Genomic DNA, 15,180 nt, shown 5'->3' with positions numbered 1-15,180 from the left:
GACAAATTGATCACTTAAACGATCATTTTGAAAAATAAACAATCCTTTATCTTATTACCCAAATTAGCCACTTTTTTACCATTTTGGGCACACCCGCACAACTGCACACGAAGGCATACATTTGTATACTCTTTCTCAATGGTTTTCAATAAAGCAGGCGTAACTTAGGGGCATAGTGCTTATGGGATGGACTACTAACCGCAAATTAAGCAATGTGAAACCACCAGGCAGCTCCACGGGAGAGAGACTGGACTTTCTACCTTTGTAAACATTAACGTTTTGGAAACCCACAAGGGCAGTTCTGCCCTGTCCTATAAGGTCACCATGATTCAGAATTGACTCCATGATGGTGAGTTTGAGTTTTGACTTTGAATACTTCCATGTTCTCCTTAAAAAGAGGATTTTTCCTTTGCAGCTCTTTCAAATTCAATGGCTGCCCCACCTATGGCTGGCACTGGCCCAACAGGCTGCCACAGAGACATTGTAACTTGTGGGCCCTGTTCCTCTCTGCTGAGCCTCAGGGATACATTTTGATACACACACTGAGTGAAGAAAAAAAGGAGGATTTTTCCTAATTCCATGTCAATTCTCACGTGGTTGATTCTGGATGTGATGGTAATTGCTTTATACCGTGGAAAAGTGTTGAAGTTGTGACGCTTTTGTCCATTCTGTTTTCGTATAACCTCCGTAGGGCTAATACTATTGACAGCGTTGATACCTGAGAGAAGCTCCCTCTCCGCCCCATCTCCTTCTTCTTCTACCTCTCTTAATAACCTCCTCCCCACACCCCCAAATGTCATGCCTTTGGCTGAGACCAGCCATATGTTTTCAGAGATATAAACTTGAGTCTGTTCGGGAATCTTCTTTACTGGGAAAAAAAGTTCTGGGTCCACTATGCTCATGGTTTTTTTGTAGTTGTTGTTTTACATTTTTAGGGTAGGCCAGCGTTTTCATCTGAGTTCCACGCATCTCAATTGTTGTTGCAGAAGTTATACCTACCATAGCCACACTAGAAGATCTTCCAAGCATCTAATGAAGAAACACCCTGAACATCAACCTACATCAGGAAGAGCCAACACCAACTGCCTAGACCTGAAAAGGGAGGAGAGGAACGAATAGATGCTTTGGCACACCTGCTGGTGTTGGGGGTCAATTGATTTTGTAAGCATTTAATTTCTCAGTTGGGATAAGCGTTGACAGTTCAATATTTTTTTAGTTATATGCTTGAAAGACAGTTTACAACCGGGTTATACAACTTTCATTGATGATTTATCTACAATTAGTCCGTTTTCTCTTTTGAGATACATGAGCTTTGGGGTGTTTGCACTTCACACTTCTTCATTTTTCCATAGTTGACACTGGCTTTGAGCTTTTCAATTTCTTTTTAAAAATTTCATGTGATTGGGGGCTCTTACAACTATTATGACAATCCATACATATATCCATTGTGTCAAACACATCGTACATATGTTGTCATCATCTTTTTCAAAACATTTTCTTTCTACTTGAGCCCCTGGCATCAGCTCCTCATTTCCCCCCTCCCTCCTCTCCCCTCTCTTTCCTATGACACCTTAATAATTTAGAAATTATTCTTTTTTTGTCATGTCTTAAAATGACCGCTATCTCGTTTGATCCACTTTTCTGCTGTCTGTCCCCCTGGGAGAGGGCCATATGTCGGTCATTGCACTTGGTTTGAGGGATGCAGTGTTAAATCCTATGTATGTGGGTCAGTTGGAAAAAAAATTCTATGTATATGCGCAAACTCAAGTGTTTTCATGTAATTTGATGAACAATACCTTGTATGTTAGAAGTTAGAATTGCTCAAATTAAACTTTTAGGAGTTAGAATTAGATACTACAGTCTAATGCACACCGTTTCTCATTATGTGGGGAGTATAAAACCAGAGAGAGAGAGCCTAATTTAAGATCAAGAGCAGATCAGTGTAATTTCTTTGCCCAGCATGCAGTTCAGGTTTTCATTGCAGGTCTTCAGGAGCTGCTGCTGCCTGTGGGAAGGGTGGTTTGAATAGGAGAACTGGACTGGGGCAAGCCCACCTGGGAATCTTCTGCTTCCTGTGTGCTCTCCATAGGCTCTCTGCTCCTCCAAGGCAGCTGTTGCAAGTCAAGGAGGGAACCACGAAGGAGTCCAACTGGCAGTTAGGTTGGCCTTCAGTCTAAAGGAAATGAGGCCTTCAATTTCCACATGAGATTCCATCCGACTTAAAAAGATCAACATTCTTTCTTCCTTGGACCTGGTCTCAAACCCTAACTACTAATAAAATGTGTGCATTTACTCTGCTGTGCCATCGGTGTCATGTGTATATCAAGGAAGGTTTATGGAATGGTGACAACTTAAAATTCTAATCTCCTCTCCATGCACTGAGATGAAGCAAAGCTCAATCCTATTTACTCTTAGAGGGACTCTCTTCTCTGTTGTATTATACAAGAATTGGTGGCGGAGGATGGGGTGGGGTGGGAGCGTGTCTTCTAAAGGCCCTTCAACCAATCATGGTTGCCACTGCTACCCACATGTTCACATTCCCATAGGTCCCTTGTGGGTGGGCATCCCTGTGGCTCTAGAATCAATGGGACATGGGGAGAAGGAATATCTCTGCCTATGCTGGAAGCCCTAATGCCTGGGGTCTGAACCTCCTACACACACCAGGAAACCATTCCTGTGGTGCTGCCTCCCCGAAGCCTGCAGAGGTAGAAATTTGCATCCTCCCTTTCTGTCTTCCCTGGCACTCTGGGCCCTCATAAGCTTGTCCATAATCCTATCAAGGTGCATAGGATTCTAGAAAGTAGCAGTCCTGTAGCCTGTGGTCTAAAAAGATAAATGTTCCATGAGGCCTGGGAGTTGGGTTGTTGGAAGCTGGCGACCTGAATGGTATAAGCACTGGAATGAGAGCAGGGAATTAAAGTGATGGTCACCTGGGAGGGATGCAATGGGAGGAAGGGAGTACTCGGAGGACCTGGAACCAAAAATTAAGTTTCTGGGTATAGGGGATGGCTTTGTGCTTTGTGGTGCTCTATTATGTACGAATAACCCCTGGAGTTTGGGGAAGACAGGACACCAAGGAGACTTAGCAATTAATTTTGAGGAATCCACAGGTCATTAACGATCTTGTTTCATTTTGGGCTTAAATATGGTTTCTGTTGACCATTGACAATTCTTTCGTGGTGGATGAAAACAGACTGAAGCCTGATCTGTCATTCAAAGTAACCTGCATATTTGGGCCTGAATCACTGAGGCTATCTGTTCCTATAATTCTGCTGGTTGGGGAGGGGCACATGCAAGTAAAGAGAGCAGATTTCTGTGGTGGCAGTCTGCATTTTGGCTCAATGGACCAGAGTTTGGAGCCCTGAGCAAGGTACTGAACCAAACAACATATTTTCCCTTTCCTTACCGTCAAGGTCCTGCTTCTGGTGCGGTGGCTGCAAGTACCAGAGATTAATAGTGATAATAAGATACTATTGCCTCTTTACTATGTGCCAGTCACACTAAGTCCAGTTTCTCCTTTGATAACTATATGGTCTAACGAAAACCTCTATTAATAGTTCTTTAAGGTAAACATTACCCCAATTTTATTGGTGCAGTAACTCAACATCCAAATTTGGAACTTGGTAAGGCCTGTCTTGAAGATGAAAGCTTAGGGCCTCCAATTCTGTGTTTTCTCCCCCATTATACCACAGTGGTTAGCCTTTTTCCCTTATGAAGTGAATTGCTAGGTCCCCTGTTTGCATATTGGCTTACGTATTGGGCTGCTAACTGTTGCATATTGGTCACCAGTTTGAAACCCCCAGCAGCTCTATGGGAGAAAGGTGAGGCTAGCTTCTACTCCCTGAAAGAGTTCTAGTCTCAGAAACCCACAGGAGCAATACTATGCTGTCCCGGAGGGTTGCTATGAGTGAGAATTGACCTGATGACAGTGGGTCTGAAGTTCAAGAAGTGGATTTCTAACTATAAGGTAGGAGGTTCAAAACCACAAGCTGCTCCATGGGAGAAAGTTGAGACGGTTGGCTCCTGTAAAGGTTTACTGCCTTGGGAAACCTATATAGGGTGGCTATGAGTTGGAATCCACTCGATGAAACAATTCCTTTTCATATTAACAAGGATCATCAATTCCTAAGTCCAGTGAAATATCTATCATGGAGTGATTTCATTAGTGTAAGGAGATCTGGTGACATAGTGTTTACGGCACTTGACTAACTGATGACTAGTGGTTTGAACTTGCTAGGTAGCTGCTCTGAGCGAGGAAGATGTGGTAGTTGGCTTCAGTAATAAAAATCTTAAGGGGCAAGTCTACTGTGTCCTATAGAGTTGCTGATTTGCAATGAACTGGATGGCAAGCGGTACAATAGTGTCAGTCTTATGGACAGGAATTGCCCGTTTAGAATCCCCTAATGTAGGGGATATGTAACCAGTAGGTAAGGCCATTTATTATCTCAGTCACCAGCACTGTGAAAAAAAAAGGTGGCAATTTAGTCAGTGGGAGGAGATCGTGTCTCATTCAGCACATTGGCCCTATACAAAATTTATAACTGCGTCAATATGATCCACACAGAACACCATTGACTGATGGTCTAAAGTCTGCATGAGTTAGCAGGTTTTAGTTTTAAGTGGAGAAAGTACTATCTGTAACTGTCCAAGAAATAGGCATAGGTAGTTTTCAGCGAGGCAGAATGGAAAGAGGAACTTCATAAGCCTCACATGTATGCTGCAAAGGGGGAAGGGAATTGATGTTTTAGAAATCATATTATAGAAACTATGACCAAGTGGCAAAGAAATGCACAATTTTCTCATCACATGCTTTGTAAGACCCCACCGCCGCAGAGTGATAGCAGATTCTTATTAGGTGGTGCAGGCCCTGTGTGCTGCACGCTCGAGAAATTTCTTCCCTGCAAGTGCAGTCACTGTTACTAAACCTCCCCTAAAGTGCAGGATACTGAATAGCCCTGGCCTCTGACCAGATGAGGACGAACAGAGTTTCTCAGGGACTTTATGCTTGACTTTCAACCCTCAGGCAAGTTGTTCGGGAGCAAGGTGAAACCTGCAGAGTGCAGCTGCACTGGATAGTGATATCCTCAGGGGGTCTGGCATTGTCAGCTGTCCTCTCTCCAGCAGACCTAAGGTCCTCCGGGGCAGAGAGCAGCTGTGGAAACGCCCCCTGGCCTCCCGCAGGGACATTTGACGGGTGTGCAACACGATTCGGGATCTCAAACTTGTTTCCTCACATGGAAAACTCAGCAAACTACACACGTTTAGGGAAGGCGTCCTTCCTAGTTGCTGCGCACGTGGCTGTCTTCTACTTGTGATCATGACTGCCTTCAAGGACATCCATTCTAATTGAAAAAATGTGGCAATTACCAAATCTGGTGTCAATTTGAGAGGATTACAATGGAAAGTGTGGGGTCTGTCCTGTCCTCTGTGTGGGCATGGCCCTCTCCTGAGGTTTCTATTCACTCTGGTTTTTCCTCCCTGGAGGCAGAAGACACACTCTCACTCTGCTGACACCCCAGGAGATGCTCTACTGATAAGACACATGGCACTATGCTGATAGACCCTGTGCCCTGCGACCTGGAGAAGCCACGTGGAGGCACCTGCCAGCACTGAGAAGCTTACACCACAACTGGATCCAAATACTTTCTACCCTCTGGCCTGTGATTGTCCTGCATTGGGCGACACTACATGCATTACATGAGTCTGAAGAGGACTTATAGATTGGTATCAGGCATATGGGCTTATTTGAACAGGTGGGCTTGGATTGGACTGGTTTAGGATACTTTCTTAATGTACAATTTCCCTGTGTATAAAACTCTATCTTATGCACATATGAGTTTCTATGGATTTTTTTCCTCTCCTCTACTCAAACTAACACAAAAAAATTGCAAACATGTGCAGAACTGTATATCTCAGCATTCCCATAAATTATTTTCTTCTGCTTTTTGGTCTTTAGATGTCAAGCTTTGAATGATTCTAGCAAAGGGCATTCATTAACAAAGAATGATTTTTCTATTTAAAATGAAGGAAGCAAATATGACTGTATAGTGCAGGCCAACCTGGTCGCTATAATTCCAATCCTCAACAGTCCCTTGTCTCTTAAGTTTAAGAATTTTTGCGTGAGAATTTAATGGGTAACTACATGTTTAGAGTGCAAGAAAGTGCTTTGCATCCCATAACTGTTTTTATTTTTAAACAAGTTTATTATGGAATTTACATTAGAATATTAGTATATTGCCTGAAGTCCAATCACAAGCAAGTGCATCACTTTACTGAGCTCTGTGTCTTACACTCAGCTCCCCCCCCATACTGCCTTGTGGAACTTCTACCCCCTTTAGAAACACAAGATGAGACCCATGTCGGTATAAAAGTAATAGCTTTAACACTTGTTAATGTCAGTCAGTGCTAAATGATTTTAGAGAGGACCAAGCTTATTACGTCCCATTTACAAACCATCCTTGATAACTAAATGGTTTCAAATTGTGGCCCCGCCCTGATCCCTAAGCCAAGCAAACTCATTGCCATCCACCTGCTTCAGATTCAATGTTTATGAAAACTTTCTGGGAATGTCAGCTTGGCTTTGCTTCAAAATAATATGCAACATAAGAGCTGCATTTGTGACATTTCCCAGCTCTTTGTTTTGCATTCATGTACCTATTTTTGGTTTTAGTCTTCATCACTACATTACAAATGAAAGGGACAAAGACCCTCATTGAGATGGACCACAGAAGCATAGACTTCCCCTGTATCTACCACAAGCTCTCTCTGCATTCATTCTTACTTGAGACTGGGTGATTATGTATGAAGCTAAGGATACCCACCTCTAGTTTTGCTCTTTCTTCCTCAGCTTTCCCCAGTTCCAGTTAAACTGCTCAGACAATATCAAAACCCGTTGCAAGTATTCCTGAAGACGCTTCTGCCTGTAACACAAATTAAGGAGCCTTGTCTGATGTCAGAACTCTACGAATCACACAACACACTCAAAGCAAACACTCGCATGTATACTGCGCAGGAACATGTGAAATACCCACAGCTTCAATGACACTGATGGAAACGGAGTGATTCCCTGGCCCCAATATAGGTCTTGTTCCCTATCAGGATAATAGAGAAGCTCCTTTCTTGAAGATTAAGAGTGTTTTACTGCAGGGATAATTATTTTCAGAACAAATAATCTTATCTCTCTCCAAGCAGTGTAACTTTAATATCTGTTTCCTCAGGAACATAAAAGCTCTGATGGGATACACAGATCCAATGGACTTACTATGCATATTGATTTTGTAGGTTTTATAGACGGATATATTTCACTTCAATTTTGGTCCACTTTGGTATCATGAAGTGTACAAAAGGACGTATATCCAAATCAGCTGAAAAGTATAAATGCTTCAGATTATACAATTTTTACCACAGTGCTGCTTGCAGTTAATTATCATGAGCTTAATGCTCATTGACTTTTACCTTTTACTAAATTAGTGCATTTCTAGAATGAAGAAAATAATCCTTGGTATATTCCACTGGGTTGGAGAAGAGATAACACTTGTTGAATTCTGGGAAATACATCGAGTTATATGAGTGTAGCAAGGCGATAACACTAAGGGACTTTCTTGCTCAGAGAATAATCAAGCCCATTTCACCCCCAGTGGGTTCCTTGATGGGCAGGTAACTCAATGCGCATCCCTTTGAATGCACCAGACACTCTGTGGGAGAAAGGGGAGGCTGTCTGGTCCCATGAAGATTTATAGTCTCAGAAACTCACACACGCAACACAAAACCAGAGTCGCTTCCATCGAGTTGATGCTGCCTGATAACAGTCCTACAGCGCACGGTAGAACTACCCCTGTGAGTTTCTGAGAGAACTGTTTGCAGGAGTAGAAAGGTTGATCTTTCTCCAACAGAACTGCTGGTGGTTTCAGCTGCTGACTTTTCATGTCACCCGTGATTGCGTAACCATGACCCCAGTTCCAATCTGTCGGAATTCAGAAGGGACTCGTTGGCACTAAGTTTATTTTCTTAAAAGGAGACTTCAGACTATAGAACCTCATTATCAGTTCAATGCTATTTACTGCCATAGACACCAAGACATGATACAAGAGCAGTAGCTCTAGAAAATCAGCAGCAACCTTACCGTTTCTCCTTTGAGTTCATACTAGACCCTGTTTCCTGTTTAGTGTTTTCAACACAAGTGTCTGTATTGCTTTCCAATTTTGTGCTCTTTGCCATTGGAGCCTCTTTAATGTCAGCTACATTGAAGATAAAATGCAATTATCCTTCATTTAAAATTACTAAATTTTCATATGTCCAAATCAATCTATGTAATTGGGGGTCACCAACACATGAAACACATTTATAATTTTTGTACTAGATATCACAAAATTTCATTTTTCCTTTTACTTTCTCTGTGAACATTGATAGTAACTTGTTTCAGAATTCTCAATTTTCTCATGAGACACATTGAAAAATTGACTTTGAGGTGAGCAGTTCAACTCCTCACTGTTTGGCCTCCAGGGATTCTTCAGGAGGAGTCCTGTGAGTGCCTTCTCCTCGCTCTCACTCTCTTCTCTCTTCCCCCTCTCTCGTTCCTCTCCTCTCCTCTCTTCCACTCTCCTCTTGTATCCTTTCCTCTCCTCTCCTCTCTTCTCCTCTTTCCCTTTCTTCTCCTCTACTCCCCTTTCCTCTCCTCTGCTCTCTTCTCTCCTCTTCTCTCTTTCCCTCTCTTTTCCTCCCTTTCCCTCTCTCCTCCTCTCCTCTCTCCTTTCCCCTCTCTTCCTGTCTTCCCCCTTCTCTCCTCTCTTCTCTCTTCTCCTATCTTCCCCTCTTCTCTCCTCTCCTCTCGTCTCCTCTCCTATTTTCTCCTCCCCTCTCTTCTCCTCTCCTCTCCTTTTCCCCCTCTCCTCTCTTTTCCGCACCTCTTCACTCTCTCCTGCTCTCACTCTCTGGGATTGGGTGGAGGTGGAGTGGGATGTGCACACAACTAGCACAAGGGGTTCGGGCATGGTCATGCGCAAGACGGAGAATGAAGTTAAATCAATGAATTTGACAGATGGGGGAGGGGTCTTCCACATGTCATCAGGGTGAGGATGTGCAACAGAATGCAAAGGAAACAATAGGTGATCTTCCCAGAATCAGTGCAAACCTGAGCGGGGTTGGATGCAGGTGGGCATGTTGCAGGAAAGAGCAGAGGTGTCCTCTGGAATCACCTTCACCTGGGATGGGCCTTGCCCAGTGGACTTAGTCCATGTTGGTGGCCATCAGGGGCCAGACCCTGTGGTTGCTGGTGTTTTCCCCTCCAGAAGGTTCTCTGCCCAACACCTCTCCTGCTTCCATAGTCATCCTCGTTTCCGGCCTCCCCTGAGGAGCCTGTCTGATGCCTCAGCGCAAAGTCCCTGCTGGTCCTGACTCGCTGCACTGCGCCAGGTTCGGTGCTGGACCCAGGAGGACTTTTTACAGTGGCGGCAGCACATACACCAATTCAGCAAGGAATGCGCGTGCGCACGAGCGAGGCTGGCCCCTTGGCTTCCTGGGTGCCATCTGTAGAGCTCCTGTTGGGCGCCTCTCTTTCACCCTCTAAATCTCTGCAGCTGCAAGGCCAGCCACCCAGAGAAGGCGGTTCCCAGGCTGGCCAAGAACACCTCACAGGTTCTCAGGCCGGTGTTCTGGTGCGTGGCCGGGCTGACACTCAGGTGTCCTAGCGAAATCCACACTCACTGCCAACTCACGGCAACCCTGCCAGACAGGTTAGACCTGCTCCGGTGAGTTTGGGAGATGAAACCCTTTAAGGGAGTAGAAAGTCGGGGCTTTCTCCCCACAGAGTGGCCGGTGCCCTCCAACTGCTGACTTTGCTGATCACTGCCTAAGGCTTAACCAGGATGCCACCATGGGGGGTGACTCAGGAGATAAAGGTGGGTCCATAGTCCCTTATGATAGGGGTTCATGGGATGCTAGCGTCCATGGCAAGGTCACCACAGCCCCTGATATGTGACCCCACCCCGGAGCAGCCTGGGTGGTGGCGCTGGTGGCCTTGACCTCAGGCGGCATGGGATCGCGTGCAACACGTGTGGGCCGGGGCAGGGCAGTGCGATGCAGCCTACTTCTTCAGCTTTCAGGCGTGCAAGGGCCAGTAAGTCAGCAAGGCCAGCCGCCAGCCTTACTGTGTCATGGGTGCCCTTTGTCGCCATGGTGATGGCAGGAGTGATCTTCAATCAGAAAGCAATTAAAATGCATTGATAATGTATAATGATTCGAATATAACAGTTGGAAGCAAAGAGGAAGAAACAATACTTGGAAATTATGGTCTTGGTGATACAAATGAAGCTGGAGAATGCATGACAGAACGTTGCAGGAACAAGGATTTGTTCATAGCAAATACTTATTCATCAACAATACCAAGGCGACTATACACGTGGATTTCTCCAGGTGCAATGGGGATAAATCAAATCGACGACATCTTTGGAAAAAAAAACACGTGGGAACTCAATAGCAGCTGCTAAAACCAGGCCAGGGGCTAACTGTGCAATACATTATTAATCGCTGATATGCAAATGGCAGAAAATGAAAACAAGTCCGCAAGAGCCAAAACACGACCTCGATGACATCCCACCAGGATTTTGAGGACATCTCCAGAATAGATTTGCTGCATTCAACCCTAATATTAGAAACTCAGCGGGCTGTGGGATGACATCAAGACCAACACTCATAAAGAAAGGAAAAGCTTTAACAAGGCAGGAATGAGAGAAAAGACCAAAGTGGATGCCAGCGGAGACTCTGGAGCACGCCAGTAATTCGAGACTAGCGAAGGCACATGAGAGAAATGAAACCAAAGAGCTGAACAGAAAATTTCAAAGGGAAGATTGAGAAGAAAGAGTAAACTATTCGAATGAAATGTACAAAGACCAAAGTTAGAAAACCGAAAAAGGAAGAAAGCAGCCAGCATATCGTATATACCTTTACCTTGAAAAAACTCTAGAAAAACTTCAAACCTTGAATTGCCATATTGAAAGATTGTATGGGGAAAAAATTGAGTGATGCAGGCAACATCACAAGAAGATGGATGAATACACAGCCAGTCTCCAACAGAACTAGTCAACATTCAAACATTTCAGGAAGTAGCTCCTGAGTAGGAACCAATAATGCTGAAGGAAGAAGTACTAGGGGACACACTAGATGCATAAGTACAACACAAGGCTACAGGTATTGTTGGAATAACAATTGAAAAGTTTCCAGAAGCTGATGAAGCACGGGGAACACTCACTGGCCTACACCAGGAAACCTGAAATTTGACCAACTGACTGGAAGAGATCCAGATTTGTACACAATCCAAAGAAAGGTGACCAAGCAGAATGCTCAATTAAAAAATATCATTGATATCACATGTAAGTAAAATTTTACTGAAGATCATTCAACAATGGTTATAGCAGTCCATTGATAGGTAGCAGTCAGGGGTTCATGGAATCTGGCTCAAATGGAGAATACCAGAGAGATGTTCCCTTTTGTTTCATGGACTATGCTAAGCCATTAGACTGTGTGTATCATAACCTACTATGGATAGCCATGACAAGAATGAGACTTCTAGAAGCCATCATTGTGTTCATGCTGAACCTGTGCAAAAATCAGGAGGCAGCTGCTGTGTGAACAGAACAAGGAACCACAGCATGGTTTAGCATCAGGAAAGGGGTGTGTCAGGGTTGTATTTCTCACCCTACTTATTCAAACAGTATGCTGAGCAAATCATCAGGGAAACTGGACTCTATGAAGCACCAGGAGACATTACGATTAGAGGAAGGCTTATTAGCAACCTGAGATTTGCAGATGACACAACCTGTTTGCTAAACTTGGGAAAGGGCTTGAAGCAAATGATGATGCAGATGGTAAGGACAGCTGAGCGGACTGGAGTCCTACTAAGCTCTGAGCTTGTGGGCCTTCTTTTACTTTCTCCGTTGTTCTTCTGTAAAATAAGGTGCATGTGAGTGTAATTGTTCCCCAGACAGTGGTTCAGTTCAGTGCCTGACCTCTGGAATAAATCTTAACTCAGAAAAATAACCTGTAGCCTAAAGTGTGGATGAATGTGGCATTATATAATACCCATGTGTTTGCAACCGGACTAAGAGATGCCAACATGATAACAGGAGAAATGATTAAAACTGAAAGATTTGGACTCATTCAAACCCACAATGAGTGCTCATGGGCCCAGCAGTCAGGAGATAAAAAGGGTGCCTTGCATTGCGTTAATCTGCTGCACAAGGCTTCTTTAGAGTACTGAAAACAAGGAAGGTATTTTGGGGAACAAGGTATGCTTGATAGAAACATTTTATTTCCAATGGTCTTACATGCTTGTGAAAGGTGGACATTGAATAAGGAAAACAGAAGGAATAATGTGCTTGAATGGTGGTGCTGATGAAGAACATTGAAAGTGCCACGGATTGCCAAGAGGACAAAGAAATCTTTCCCAGACAATGTGCAGCCAGCATGCTGGGGAGAGCCAAGGAGGGCAAGAGTCTGTCTTACATACTTCAGACATGTCATCATGTCCAGTGCCTTGAGATGGACAGCATGGTTGGCGCACGTAGAGGGGCAGTGACAGAGAGGAAGGCCCTGAATGGGAAAAACTGACACAGCGCCTGCAACAACGGGTTCAAGGAATGGGACCACTGTGAGGATGGCTCAGGATCGGACAGTGTTTGGATCAGTTGAGCACTGGGGCGCTATGGGTCAGAACTGATTACTCAAGGGCACGTTTGGACCACCGACCCAGAAATATGTGCTTCACTTTGCTCCATGTTTAGAGCTTGTTTTAGATTTTTATTTACCAAATCTGTATTTGCTATTCCCGTACCAAACATTGAAAGCAAAGTAATTCCACTTTTATACTTTCCTCCCAGCAATGACCTGCTGGAATAGGAATCACCTCTATTGGCATGAGGCCATCTATGCTTTCAATAGAAGCACACACACTCCTCTTGTGTCTCAGAGAGGGCGTGGCACTGAGGGTACAGCTCTGCACTGTTCTTTGTTCACACAGTGGCATGTGTTGAAGATCACTTCCTGGTCGTGCACAGAGAGCTCTGGGAACTAGAGGTCATTTAGCCCATCATGTGTTGAGGAGGGGAGACCCGGTGACAAAGTGATTCTGCATTGGGCAGCCATCAGAAGCCCGCAAATTGAAACCACCAGCTGCTCCTCAGGTGACAGACAGAGGTTTCTATTCTGCTTTCACAGGTAGGGTTTGGGGAAGTCACAAGGGCAGCTCTACCAGGTCCTCTAGGGTTCCAGTGAGTTGGCATCGACAACTGGCAACGGCAGTGCGTTGGTTGACTTGTTGGCAGTCTTTTGCAAATACAGGTTGGGGACCCCTGGGGGCGACCCAACAGAGAGAAGAGCCTGGCTCAGAATCCATGAATCAGTTTTATTTTGTGCTGGAGAGATCGTGACGACCCCACCCTTCCTCCTCCAGCCTCAGAGGGCAGACAAATGGGGCACCTCACTCTGAGGTCAGTCGTCCTGACTGCACCGCGGGTGCCTGGGATTGTGAGACCAGTAGCGTTGCTTGTTCCGAACCCCGATGGAGAGCTGGCGGAGCACGGTATCAAGGCCCCACTGAAGCAGGCTCCAAGTGTCCGCTGTCAGGCGACCACAGGGCAGAGGACAGGTGCCAGGTCCAGGTGTCACCCCCTCCCCGACCCACGCGCTCTCACATGCTCACGTCGCTGCTGATAGCCTTGAACGCCTCACGGACCGCCCTGCCTTGCAGCTCATGAAGGAGGAGAAAGAACCTACTGGACAAGGTTGGCCTCCTGGAAGGACAGGAACAGCACCATCAGGAAGCTGGTGGGCTCTCAAGGTCCCAGTGGCTGGCTGGCATGGCCCCTTCCCCTCAACCCCCTCCGCCGTCCCCCAGGCCGCAAGGCCAGAGAAAGGACACAGTACAGGCGCTTAGTCCATGGACGGTGCTTCCCTGGGAGCCCCCTGCCCACCGGGTACTTGCCGCCCTCACCGCCCCCACAATCGCCCTGGGAATTCCTAGGATGGTCCTTCCTCTCCCTGGCTGACCCCGGGCACTGGGGACCTCGACAAGCTCAGCCAGGCAACCGCCTGGGCACCATCAATGCACCTGCCACACCTACCAGCTGAACTGCCAGGAGTTCTAGGGCTCATGACTGGTTCCTCGCCCATCCCCCAGCCCAGCTCCCTGGAGACCCCTGGTTTGAGGTGGCTCAGGAAGCCCCGCCGCTGTGGGGGGCCCGCGACCTGCAGTGCACCTGTGCAAACAGAACCACCTGAGAAAGCACACAACACATTCTGCCTTTGAGACCCTCAAAGTCAGTGCCCAGGATGGCGTGGCCTAGGACAGAGGCCAGGCGCCTCTGGGCCAGTCACTTGCACCCCTCTGGGGTCCCAAGCTTTCACACAGGGGAAGGATCTGTGTGGGCGGGCGTCCCTTCCTGGGGACACGATGACTTTCTTCTGTGAGCCACTGAATTGATGAAAATCTTGAGCTTCAGTCACTGGCATTTAGGAAAAGAAGTATGAGACCCCATGCAAAGGGCTCCTAGGTCCCGTGTGTCCGCCTGGATGGGCCTTCCATGGCTCATGTCTCTCAATCCGAGTAGAAGCTGTGAATGGCACAACACCCAAATGACACTTTTCCTGAGAGCATTGGTTGTGCTTCTTAAGCGGGTGTGGTGACTATACTGTTAGAACGAGCTCAAAGGGACAGCTGAGGACCTCTACAATACCCAAGCCACCGGATGGTGGCCCGTACGGAGAGAGAACAGTTAGAACGCATGGCGTGCCAGGGCCACGCTCTTAAACAGAGGGCTCAGCATGACCCTAGAGGAGGTTTCTCTGCCTGGTGAGATCGGCCTCTTGCCAGAAATGGGACCCCGATCCTCAGGGTTATAGGAAACACACCCACGGCACGCTCTGACACAGCCAACTGGTCAATTCAACCACTGGCCAGAAAGTACAGGAGCTTAGCACAAAGGTGGGGATTCCAAACACACACCAAACCAAACCAAGTACCGTAACCCCTGCCACAAAGACAGGAAGCAGAAGACCAGTTGTCAACCTAGGTCCAGAAGACCACCCTACTCATTCTCCTCCTCTCCCCTGAATGCCACCCTCTTCCCCCCAGCCCTTCCTATCTCTCCTGGTACCAAACCCCTCCCCAATCTGCACGCCCTCTTATGA

At 46.2% G+C, this 15,180-nt stretch overlaps 1 non-coding gene across 1 annotated transcript; it reads left to right on the top strand.

Moving 5' to 3' along the window:
* The first annotated feature begins 410 nt into the window (after positions 1 to 410).
* On the top strand, positions 411 to 545 carry LOC142435358 (small nucleolar RNA SNORA5). The gene has a single exon (XR_012781428.1). It is a non-coding gene; the product is annotated as a small nucleolar RNA SNORA5 (small nucleolar RNA).
* The last annotated feature ends 14,635 nt before the right edge of the window (positions 546 to 15,180 follow it).

The sequence above is a fragment of the Tenrec ecaudatus genome, chromosome X (assembly GCF_050624435.1).
Source record: "Tenrec ecaudatus isolate mTenEca1 chromosome X, mTenEca1.hap1, whole genome shotgun sequence".
In the NCBI taxonomy this organism is placed as follows: domain Eukaryota; kingdom Metazoa; phylum Chordata; class Mammalia; order Afrosoricida; family Tenrecidae; genus Tenrec; species Tenrec ecaudatus.
Note: the sequence above shows the minus strand (reverse complement) of the source record. Positions and strands in the feature narration are given on the sequence as shown.